The 13,339-nt window shown below is 45.0% G+C and overlaps 1 pseudogene; it reads right to left on the reverse strand.

The window, feature by feature from the left end:
- Positions 1-221: 221 nt before the first annotated feature.
- LOC115129392 (ensconsin-like) overlaps positions 222-13,339 on the reverse strand; it is a 49,640-nt pseudogene continuing 36,522 nt past the window's right edge.

Raw genomic sequence — 13,339 nt, forward strand, 5'->3', positions numbered from 1 at the left:
ATAACGAACGCTTCTTGTAATAATCAGTATGGACAAACTAGGTCTTCTGTAGGTATCAAGTGGTGTTATGAGATGGTAATCTAATCATGTACTCATACTGTAACTTTCTGACGTGGAGGGAAAGTTCGGGATGTGAATGCACATTATATGATGGGTCAATAAAGGCAAGCGATAAAATTGAGTATTTTCACCTGCTAGACAGAAATAACAAAAACGCCTACTTTTATTTAGCAAAACTTTATTTTAACAGTTCATATCTTCTCAGAACACTTTAGATATATTTACAAATATAATTTGTGGACATGGCTTGGGTTAGGGTCTGAAAAAGCTATTGATATTCACATTGTAGCCCTGGTCGGTTAGAATGATTGTCATGGCCGACGTAAGGACACGTGACACATTTGATTAGTTATTATTACTATAAAATAAAAATACAGCCTATTCTCAATCTAAGGCATCCTATTCTACCATCATAGCCACTGAATCATGAGATCAATTAAGAACAGTTAGCTCTGTATTCAGGCCCACAGATGCAGAAAGGGATGGGAATTAAAAAACATAACAGGACCTGGAACATTTCTAGTATTAAAGCAGCGACCGTCCTGCATTGGTCCGATCTACAGTATCCGTGACTGGATGTGCCAGCGCCACTGCCATTAGCTAAGCACATGTAGACCTGACCAAGGAACAAGCGGTTCATATTGAAGAAGTCTACAGCAATCACCTGCACTTTGAAAAGATAAACGGTTAGTCAAGTCAAGGAGGGGAGTTCATTAAAAGCCTGGATGGGAGGAGACCGGAGAGGAGAGAGAGAACTTTCCAGAATACCACACACACACACACACACCTCTCGAACAGGACTATACAGTAAAGTTACTTCTTGGTGACAAGTGAACCCTGTGTAATTCATTTTAGAAAGCTTTTCAACCCTTTCAAGAAGTGGAAAACCTCCCGCAGTGCAAAGTGTCTTATGTTGTGATGAATAATAAAACTGGTTGCACATGAAAACAAGAAAAGGTTTCTCCTCAGAAAGAGAAGCATGTTAAACGATTAAGGGCTTGTTTGTTTAGTTAAAGTTACATTCTCAAAGCTAAGCTCATGGGTCTAAGTCCAGACATAAGGTATGTAAAATATAAAGCTATTTCAGAGAAACCTTCTGGTTTATTAAATGTGACAGTCAACAGATTTATTATGAAGCAAAAAAACAAAGGTCCCCAAACCTCTCCGTTTGGACGATTCAAGCATAGGGAATTCAAGCTTCTCGACGCAGATTTGAAAGAACCCATAAACGAGACAAGAACAAGACTGACCAAATCGCATTTGCTCCCATCTCCATCATTTAGCGGTAGATTCACTCCGTCACACTGCTGCTATACAGAGAAGCGTGTGGCGCAGTAGTCAGAGTTCATGCTAACCTTCAGACACCATATGACTGCAAACTTTCACACTGTGATAAAGCACTGAAACATTTCCACCCCTCAGAGTCCACCCCTGTCGGAGACCAAGGCGATTGTCAGAGGTGGTTGGGGGATGAAAGTCAGAACTTCACAAAATGCCCTCAATCAAGGTGCACAGACATCTTCCCTCTACAGTATGAGGATCCCCTGCCCTAGGCTCAGAGTACTGGAGAACAGGAGGGTTTCCTGTAGCCTCCTGGGTAACACCAACCCTTAGTCCCTATCCCTTGGCACTTTGTAAGCATTTGACAGGTATAAGCAATATAATAGCTTCACCTTGTGGAATCGTTACCATATTGCTTACACCAATCCAATCTACTAAAGTGCCTAGAGGGCAGGAGACAGGGCTTAATTTAGAACAGAGCATAGGGTAACAGCACTGACTACCCTGGCAAAGGGCACGAGTCTAATAGAACAAACATTTAAATAAAGTAACATCCATTCGCAGTACCCCACCCACAGAAGCATTGGCCCAATACTGATTACATACATAATACAATAACACTTAAATATGAGGAAATATATTTTCGTATATTGTATATAAACAGACGGCCAAATTATGACACAAATAATTGAAACACTTATTTTTTTTTTTTTACCAGGAGAAGTAACATAGAAGCTTAGTGGAGAAGCACTGGAATTTGTATGGAACGAGCTAGACAGACAGCGAATGTAGGAGACACTCCATACATCTACAGCCATGTCAAAACTGTGTTTTAGCCCTAGAAAAAGGAACTTTGGGCATCGTAAGAGAAAACTTCCAACCATTCAAGTTAGTTTCTGGACTAGTACACCCCTTAGAGAAGAGTGACGTAAAATGAAACTCATGGACCTCGTCTGACTGCAATTAACCAACACACACACACACACACACACACATTAATCCACTACGGGCTATAGCCATTCATATGGTAAGTGTATAAATTCATGCAGTCATTGCTGGGGGTTATACCTCAGCGCTCAGGATGCAATTAAATTCAGAATTGATATGAGTTAGTTAAACATTAAGTCTACATACATGTAAAAACATAACATGTCAAGATCTGAGGACATAAACCTAAAGACCAGGAACCGAAAGTTAACAGCAACAGTTCACAAATATTTACTAAATCACCAGCTTTGTCAAATTCCTACATCCTTCAGTTTGTAAATTTGAAATAGTAGGCAACCACCCTCAGCAGTGCCGGAAGAAACCGGAAGCATCCGGTTTTCAGGGGAAAAGCTGAGAAGAGGCGAAGTTTGAAAGCCGTATGCTTCCGGCTTCTTCCGACCCCACTCAGGCATTTATTTTATGCCTGCTACCTTAGGTTAGTAGGCAACAGTCATTTCATAAAACCATTTGTTTGATTCATAGACCTGAGTGCCCCCTAGTGGCCATAAGGAGAAGAGCAGGAGTGAGGGACTGCTGGGGGATGGCAAGGGAAGGCAGAGGGGCATAGGGGTAAACCATGGGAGAATAGGACCTGGAGAGTTTAAAGGAGAGCAAGGACAAATCCAGAATTCTACGTCGGATTACAATTGGGGTAGGATGAGATTAGAGTTACATAGTGCCGCTTCTGGTTTGGGAACCGGCAAGTCGTAACACACGTGTAAATACTCCCTTATCCACTGGAGATACTTAGGGCTCATGTAGGCAGACCCTGAGAGACTACAATACCCAGGTTCCCCAGCCCACCAATCAGTACTAGAGTTTCCTGACTCACTCATGACACGAGAAGTAATGAACTCATAGCGATCATAGAGCAAAGTGTTAAGTACATAAATCCTGGAATATTCTCAAACCAGCAATTACATTTAACGAACACAACAAAATTAATAAATTACGTCGCACGCCCTGCACAACACTTAAAAAACAACAGTATGAACAAAACAACATTTAAAAAATAACCAAGTGTCAACTGTTATAGGTATGGGAGGATGAGAGCCCTTGAAGTAAGCACATTGAAGGAGGAATAGAGATTTTCCCCTGAAGCTTTGTTTCTCTTTTTAAATTTTCTTTTCATGTGGTGGGGGTGCAAAGTTAGCGTTCTGGGAGTCCCTGTCCCCCCCCCAACCCCTGTGCTCTTCCTCTGGCTGAGGGCGGGTGTGTACGTGTGGAGGGGGTAAGGGGGTCTGGAGCTCAGCTGGACAAGAACTCTGGAAGTGCAATATTCACAGGCCTCTGAAGGGAGAGCTGCAGCCTCACATCTCTAGAGAGAGAAAGACACAAAGAGAACAAGTGTCAATATTTGACATCCACAAAGCAATTCACTTTTCTATACAACATGTGCAGTACAGTAACAATAAATCAACTATACAAACAGTTGTTTCCAAAATAACTCTCACACCTGACAGGTCTTCAATGGGCTGACTGGAGGGGTGGAGGGTGGCCACGGGGGTCCCCTTGTCCTCGAAGGCCACCCTGGGTCCATTGGGGGCCCCGTCACAGTCGATGAGGCCCTGGTTGCGGCCGTCAGCATCGATGAGGGGACGGCCCTTGGAGTTGACGCCCAGGTCAATGAATTCCTCGAAGCTCCAGGGGCCAGGCTTACCGTTCAGCCCCGGGGACAGCTTGTTAGAGTCCTCGTTCAGGAACTCTGAGCCCCCCACTAAACGAACCTTAGGCTCTGGACTGGAGGGGAGAGAGGAAGTGAATGAAAGATGCCTATAGCCAAAAATAATCCTATATCATTGTGTCTAGAGCATTTGGGATTGGTATACCTTGTGTGGGTGTGTGTGTCATACCTCACAGCCAGAGGCCCCTCAGCGGTGGTTCTGTTGTTCTCCTTGTTGTCTGCCTCCGGTATCCCGTTCACGCATCCCAACGGCTCTTCCCGCACTCCCATTGGTTCGCTGCGGGCCAGTCCACGCTCCAGGTCGTCCGTCTCCAAGGCAATATCTCCGGGCTGGGTTGACTCATCGTCTGCGGGGACAAATAAGCAGATGGCAGATGACTCAATATGCACACTCACAAAGAGGAGTGGTGTCTGTGCAAACAGACAAGTCAATCACATACAGTGTATGCACTCACTAGGGATGTGACACCTGGACAATTTTTCTTAACGTTTAAACTGCCATTTTTGTATCTGTGTCCATTAAAACCAAGAAAAATTCATCAAAAGTTTTGTCAATTCACAACAATCTATCAGTATAGGCAGGTCAGCCACCAGACAGTCATAACCGTGCACTAGGCCTATCAGTATAGGCAGGTCAGCCACCAGACAGTCAGAATGTGTACTAGGCCTATCTATCAGTATAGGCAGGTCAGCCACCAGACAGTCAGAATGTGTACTAGGCCTATCAGTATAGGCAGGTCAGCCACCAGACAGACAGGCCTTGTGCACGGTTCTGACTATCTATCAGTATAGCCAGGTCAGCACCGTGCACTAGGCCTATCTATCAGTATAAGCAGGTCAGCCACCATACAGTCAGAACCGTGCACTAGGCCTATCTATCAGTATAAGCAGGTCAGCCACCATACAGTCAGAACCGTGCACTAGGCCTATCTATCAGTATAAGCAGGTCAGCCACCATACAGTCAGAACCGTGCACTAGGCCTATCTATCAGTATAAGCAGGTCAGCCACCATACAGTCAGAACCGTGCACTAGGCCTATCTATCGGCAATCAAAAGCTGTATCCCACAATTTCATGGCTTGCAATTTCATGGCTTGCTTCTTTACACAGCGCGCATCCAACCAGGAAGCCAGCCGCACCAATGTGTCGGAGGAAACACCGTGCACCTGGCAACCTGGTTAGCGTGCACTGCGCCCGGCCCGCCACAGGAGTCGCTAGTGTGCGATGAGACCAGATATCCCTACCGGCCAACCCCTCCCTAACCCGGACGACGCTAGGCCAATTGTGCGTCGCCCCATGGACCTCCTGGTCGCGGCCGGCTGCGACAGAGCCTGGGCTCGAACCCAGAGTCTCTGGTGGCACAGCTAGCACTGAGATGCAGTGCCTTAGACCACTGCGCCACATGGGAGGCCCTGGCTAGGATATTCTACATGCAAAAGACCGAAGACTGAACACACACACACTAGCATCATTAGCAAAGAGAGGAAGCGGCAAAGCAAGAGGTTTCACTCTTGCCAAAATCTGTCCAAAAAGGTCTTATTTAATTTGGACCTGAGCTTGTCACCTGCTTTCCCGCCTTTGGGACAACAATTCCCATTGTTAGGGTGGAGACATGAGTGTCTCATCATCATATACAGAACTCTGGCCAAGAGCAGGGCGAGCCAGGGTAAGAGAGAGGGACGAGGGGGCAGGCAGAAAGAATGTCTAGGAAATCTGTGTCTCACAATGTCTTGATTTTCTTGCCTTGCAAATTCACCAAAGTAGGCTAACGTTGGCCCCTTCCACTGTTTTTATTGAAAGGACAACATTCCCCAGGCCTTCATAGCCAACCATCTAGTTAGGCTATAACACAGAAAACAATATGTTATAATAATATGATAACTGCATTGTGATTTAAATTTGGTATAAAAAGTAATGATAAGGATCCCAACTTTGTTTAAACATTTGAATGCTATAACTCAGTCCATTTATGGGATTTTTGCCCATACTGCCCAGCTGTCTCACACACACACACCGTTGTGTCAAAGGGATGGTTAAGTGAGGACAGTTACCCTTGGTTTCGACACAGTTGGTTTCTTCTTCGCCCTCCTCCTCTCCCTCTTCATCCTGTATGTCTCTCATCCTCATCCTCCTCATCATCATCATCATCTCCTCCCTACACAGGACACATGGACAGAGCGCCAGTTAAAATATGTATCAACTAGTATGTGGGAGGATTACTGGATGTTTTAATCCAGCTGATTTGGCTATTATGGAAAGCACAGTTTCCCATGGAGATATCAGAGCTTGAGAAATGTGAACTCACCTTTTCTTGGTCTCCTTTTCTGGTTCTCTTCATGATCTCCTCAATTCTCTGCAAGTCGAAAAGCAACAGTGAGATTCACGTGAACAATCTGGCAAATTACACCCTGCAGACATGCTCAATGTAAAACAAGTTATAAAATGGTTGGGCTGCCTTTACATTCAAGTGTTGGTATACAGGGAGTGGATGCAGGTGCTATTTTCACTGAGTGAGCATGGTGAACAGGTTACTGAAACATCCAGTCAACGCATGCAGTGTGTATGATCAAGCATGCATGATGTGATGGTGATTCTCCACCCACCTTCTTCCTCTCCATGCGTTCCTTATGGTTCTGGGCCATTACCCTCTCCCTCTCAATGCGGACCTTCTCTGCATCAATTGCAGCCTGAGCCTCCGCCTCTTCACGCTGCGATTGGACAAACAGGTGGTCAATCACAAGCAACCAATCAAACTATAAAATGACATCAACAACACTGTCAATGTGTGTGTCCCTACCTCTTTCTGTAGCTCAGCCTGTCTCCCGGCCTCCTCAGCCTCCAGTCTCTCTCGGTCTGCCTCGGCCATGAGAGCGTCCTCCTCCTCCTTTTTCTTCTTCTCCTCCGCTAGCCTCCTCTCCTCCTCCAGGCGTTTCAACCGTGCCTCCTCGGCCAAGCGTTTCTCCTCCTCCTTCCTCAGCCTGTAGATAGGATATGAAAGGTCAATGCCCCCCCCACAGAAAGATGGAGACCACCTGAAAGTGTTCTAGCAGCATGCCTCCTTACTTCTCCTCCTCCTCTCTCAGTACTCGGAGTGCCTCTTCTCTCTCTTTCTTCTCCCGTGCCAGACGGCGGTTCTCGGCAAGGATCATGGCGGCCTCGGCTGCAGAGTTGGTGCCTGCCATGGACTTCTCTGAGAGACCGATAGGAGCCACACAGGAGGTTAGGAAATGTATTGTTTCATTAAAAGGAAAAATCCATCCAAAACCATTGCTTTAATTTAGAGTGTTAAATAACACTAACATGTGAGAACAATATTTCTTGTGAACAAATGTTTCATTTCGGCATTATAATGAAGGCTGGTAGCAACAAGGAGAATTGTTGTGGATATCGGTTGCAGCTCAAGTCGACTACAAAATCCACAATGCAATGTTCTCTCTATGGGCTGGCTGGCTATCTAGCTAACAAACGTAGCTAGCTAGCAAACATAGCTACACACAAATTCGAAAGACAGTCCCATTGGGAGCAGTGAGGGCCTTCAGCGCACACACACACAATCCATTAACCCTCTCCTTAACTAGTTGCTCCTACCCTCTACTTTTTTGAACATTTTGTTAAAAATCGCGCAACATTTCAGCGCCCTGCTACTCATGCCAGGAATATAGTACGTTCATATGGTTAGAATGTGTGTATAGGAAACCCTCGGACGTTTTTAAAACTGGTTAAATCACGACTGTGGCTATTACATAACGTGCGTTACATCGGAAAGCGCAGGAAAACCTGATCACAGAAAATGGAAATATATATCCTTGCGCCACTTCCAGCAATTGTTAACAGTGAGCCGAATTAGATAAGACCGAGCATTCAACTCCCACAGCATCCCCATGTAGTCGAGTATCTTATGAATTTAATCCTCTTTGATTCTTGGTTGAACCGAAAGAGGGGCACGACGTACCTCCGGTCTCCGCCCAGATCATTCCGGAAGAGCTCTCTCCTGAAATTTTTTCCAAGACGACAGCTAATGATATGTACATCGCCACGGATGATTTTTATCGCTTATTAACGTTTACTAAGACCTAAAGTAGCATTACAAACGTATTTCAAGTGTTTTGTGAAAGTTTATCGTCTACTTTTGAATTTTAAAAATGACGTTACGTTGTGAAATCGCTGTTTTTTTCCGCTTATCACACAGTCTACATATAACGATATCTTGGCTTTATATGGCCCGATTTAATCGAAATAAAGACCCAATAGTGTTTATGGGACATCTAGGAGTGCCAACAAAGAAGATGGTGAAAGGTAATGACTGTTTTCTATTTTATTGTGCGGTTTGTGTAACGCCGAAATGCTAATTATTTTGTTTACGTCCCCTGCTGTGCTTTTCTGTTGTAGTGTATTGGTGCATGCTATCAGATAATAGCTTCTCATGCTGTCGCCGAAAAGCATTTTAAAAATCTGACTTGTTGCCTGGATTCACAACGAGTGTAGCTTTAATTTGATACCCTGCATGTGTATTTTAATGAACTTTTGAGTTTTAACTAATACTATTAGCATTTAGCGTAGCGCATTTGCATTTCCAGAGCTCTAGTTGGGACGCAAGCGTCCCAGGTAGAGGTAAGAGGTTAACTATCTCCTAATGAGTTATACAGTAGTAGTACAGGACTCCAACCAGAAGGGGGTACTAGACCTCTAGGGCTAACAGCATGGAACTACAGCTGGTTCACAGAGCATTTACAGCTCCACACTAAGCTGCTGCTGGGGCTGCCATGTCCCTTTCCCTTGCTAATGAACCGCACAGGAGCCCACTAACACACTGTGTTGAAACAGCTATTAAGCCACAGATCAGGGTTCCCCAACTGGCAGGCCACGGGTTTTTATTTGGCCCTCTGTTGGACATATGTATATATTTTTTATACCAGGAAATCAGGTCCAAGTTAATTTAATTTGGGAAAGTATTTCCACGTATAACAGAGATCATATTATATCTGTTTGGGCTTCTTGCGGTCAATTTGCAGTCTACAAATAATTTATAATTATGTTCTGGCCCCCGATAAATCTACTCAACAAAATAAATATGCTGCTGAATCTAGTTGATGATCACTGCCATAAATCATTTAGATACATCCGGATAGAGGACAGAGCAGAGGCTGATGCTCTTTATGGGAACTCAGTAATACAATACAGGGTTTCCAACACATTGCCTCAGAGGCTTACAGTATAGGCTCCCTCTCTCCTTATTCGAAGAAAGTGAGTCTCAGAAGACAGATTGTCAGCGTTGGTTCTTGATTAATCTGAGCTCGGCAAAGTCCTTACTTAAGTGAGATTTCAGCCTTATGTCATGACTGTGGTACTAACAGATGGAAATAGCTAACTCAGCTCAGAGAGAAAGGCCATCTCAGTGAGGTTGTAGGTTCTCTTTGCTCACCGTCCTTGTCTTTGGTCTTAGTGGAGGATGTGGGAGCAGGAGTCGGTGTTGAGCTGGTCTGGGGGGGCTCTGGGGACTGGGGGGCCACAGCCTGGATGGGACACAGGTCCTTTGGCTTGGAGTCTTTCTTCCGCAGGGTGGGGGGGCGGTCGGGGTGAGGGCCGGTCTCTGGATGGGTGGTGGCTTGGCCGAGCTGGGCTGAGGGGATGGGGGCTTGGCCGAAATGGGTTGAGGGGACGGGGGGCGATGTTTGGTACCTCCGGGGTGACGGGGGACGGTTACGGGGGCTTTGCCTGTAGAGGGGAGACAAGATTTGACAGTTTTATCAACTATCCAACAAATCTAAACTATTTCATAGTACACAATTAAACAAGAAACATCTAATATTGTTTAATATCCAATATTGTTAACACATTTTCTGGGGGAGAGCTGTGATGTCTTACTTTGCTGCACTGGGTGAGGGGGTTCTTTTGCTGGCGGGGAGGGTGGCAGGGGAGGGCGAGCGGTGGCGTCCCGCGATGTTGGAGGGCGAGGCGGGGCGCTTCCCTCCGGGCGACGAGAACCGTTTCTCCTTCTGTCGTTCCACAAAGAGAGAGGCAATTCAGTCCATTACGTCATCCGGCTAGGGTATCCTTAAAATAACACGTTGGATTAACACTAGAACAGCAACCCTTCATGAGAATACAGTGAACCAGTAGAAGTGGATGGATAACATGGAATGACCAGATAGCACTTGATCCATGACACAGACAGTCTCCCCATGTGGTCTCAGAGTGTCCCCCCCCCTACTGCAGCACACAGCAGGCTTTAAATAACATCACAGGTGTGGGCAAATCTGATTCAAATATATCCATTTATAAAAAGCCCGTACCACAAGAGGGGTATGCTGACCGGCACAGCAAGGACACCCACACCTGGTAACACAGAGGGTCACACACGTAAACTGACATGCATGCCAAACTTAGGAGGTGTGTGTGTACAGCTATAACTATTTAAGCAGGGTTTATCTGAACACTGCTTAGTAAAAGAGCAGGGTGAATTTATTTCTAAACTGTTTGCTTCTAGTGGGGTAGAAATTAGAGGTCGACCGATTAATCGGAATGGCTGATTATTTAGGACCAATTTCAATCAGTAAATCGGCATTTTTGGACGCCGATTATCGCCCGATTATGTTGCAATTCACGATAAGATTGCGTGCCAGGCTGACCACCTGTTATGCGAGTGCAGGCAGCGAAGAGCCATGGTAAGTTGCTAGCTTGCATTAAACTTATCTTATAAAAAAAACAATCTGTTGACTAGAGGTCGACCGATTATGATTTTTCAACGCCGATACCGATTATTGGAGGACCAAAAAAAACAGACACTGAATAATAAATGTATTTGTAATAATGACAATTACAACACTACTGAATTAACACTTATTTTAACTTAATATAATACATCAATAAAATCAATTTAGCCTCAAATAATGAAACATGTTCAATTTGGTTTAAATAATGCAAAAACAAAGTGTTGGAGAAAAAAGTAAAAGTGCAATATGCGCCATGTAAGAAAGCTAACGTTTAAGTTCCTTGCTCAGAACATGAGAACATATGAAAGCTGGTGGTTCCTTTTAACATGAGTCTTCAATATTCCCAGGTAAGGTTTTAGGTTGTAGTTATTATAGGAATTACAGGACTATTTCTCACTATACAATTTGTATTTCATATACCTTTGACTATTGGATGTTCTTATAGGCACTTTAGTATTGCCAGTGTAACAGTATAGCTTCCATCCCTCTCCTCGCCACTACCTGGGCTCAAACCAGGGAAACATCGACAACAGCCACCCTCGATGCAGCGTTACCCATGCAGAGCAAGGGGAACAACTACTCCAAGTCTCAGAGCGAGTGACGTTTGAAACGCTATTAGCGCGCACCTCACTAACTAGCTAGCCATTTCACATCGGTTACACCAGCCTAATCTCGGGAGTTGATGGGCTTTAAGTCACAAACAGCACAATGCTTGAAGCATTGCGAAGAGCTGCTGGCAAAACGCATGAAAATGCTGTTTGAATGAATGTTTACGAGCCTGCTGGTGCCTACCATCGCTCAGTCAGACTGCTCTATCAAATCATAGACTTAATTATAACATAATAACACACAGAAATAGGAGCCTTAGGTCATTCAAATGGTCGAATCCGCAAACTATCATTCAGAAAACAAAACGTTTATTATTTCAGTGAAATACGGTACCGTTCCGTATTTTATCGGATGGCATCCATAAGTCTAAATATTCCTGTTATAATAATGACAATGTAATTGTCATTATTACAAATAAATGTAAAAAAAAACATTGTGTTTTTTGTTGTTGAAATCGGACGATTTCGGTATCGGTTTTTTTTGGTCCTCCAATAATCGGTATCGGCGTTGAAAAATCATTATCAGTCGACCTCTAATACATACCCCAACCAGAAGCCATGGATTACAGGCAACATCCGCATTGAGCTACAGGGCAGAGCTGCCGCATCCAAGGAGCGGGATTCTAACAAGGATGCTTATAAGAAATCCTGTTACGTCTTCTGACAAACCATCAAACAGGCAAAGAGTCAATACAGGACTAACATTGAATCGTACTACACCGGCTCCGACGCTCGTCGGATGTGGCAGGGCTGGCAAATGTGAGCAAGACCTTTAACTTCTTATGGCTGGGGGGCAGTATTGAGTAGCTTGGATGAATAAGGTACCCAGAGAAAACTGCCTGCTACTCAGGCCCAGAAGTTAAGATATGCATATTATTATTTTATTTTTTTAAACTCTGACACAGTGGTTGCATTAAGGAGAAGTACATCTTTAAACAGGTCAACATTCACAAGGCCGCAGGGCCAGATGGATTACCAGGACGTGATTTCCAAGCATGCGCTAACCAACTGGCAAGTGCCTTCACTGACATTTTCAACCTGTCCCTGACAGTCTGTAATACCAACATGTTTCAATCAGACCACCATAGTCCCTGTGCCCAAGAACACTAAGGTAACCTGCCTTAATGACTACCGACCCGTAGCCCTCACGTCTGCAGCCATGAAGTGCTTTGAAAGGCAGGTCATGGCTCACATCAACACCATTATCCTAGAAACCAAAGACCCACTTCAATTTGCATACCACCCAACAGATCCACAGATGATGCACTCTATTGCACTCCCCACTGCCCTTTCCCACCTGGACAAAAGGAACACCTACGTGAGAATGCTATTCATTGACTACAGCTCAGCGTTCAACACCATAGTGCTCTTAAAAGCACATCACTAAGCTAAGGACACTGGGACTAAACACCTCCCTCTGCAACTGGATCCTGGACTTCCTGACTGGCTGCCCCCAGGTGGTAAGGGTAGGTAACATCTGCGACGCTGATCCTCAATATTTGGGGCATGCTCAGTCCCGCACTCCCTGTTCACTCATGACTGCAAGGACAACAGTGGTAGGCCTGATCACCGACAATGATGAGACAGCCTATAGGGAGGAGGTCAGAGACCTGGCCGTGTGGTGCCAGGATAACAACCTATCCCTCAACGTGATCAAGACAAAGGAGAGGATTGTGGACTACAGGAAAAAGGAGGACCGAGCACACCCCCATTCTCATCGATAGGGCTGTAAAGGAGCAGGTCGAGAGCTTCAACTTCCTTGGTGTCCACAACAACACCAACAAACTAACATGGTCCAAGCACACCAAGACAGTTGTGAAGAGGGCACAAAAAACCTATTCCCCCTCAGGAGACTGAAAAGATTTGGCATGGGTCCTCAGATCCTCAAACAGTTCTACAGCTGCACCATTGAGAGCATTCTGACTGGTTGCTTCACTGCCTGGTACGGCAACTGCTCAGCCTCCGACCGCAAGGCATTACAGAGTGTAGTGCGAACGCACCAGTAC

This window comes from Oncorhynchus nerka, linkage group LG5 (genome assembly GCF_034236695.1).
Source record: "Oncorhynchus nerka isolate Pitt River linkage group LG5, Oner_Uvic_2.0, whole genome shotgun sequence".
Lineage (NCBI taxonomy): Eukaryota > Metazoa > Chordata > Actinopteri > Salmoniformes > Salmonidae > Oncorhynchus > Oncorhynchus nerka.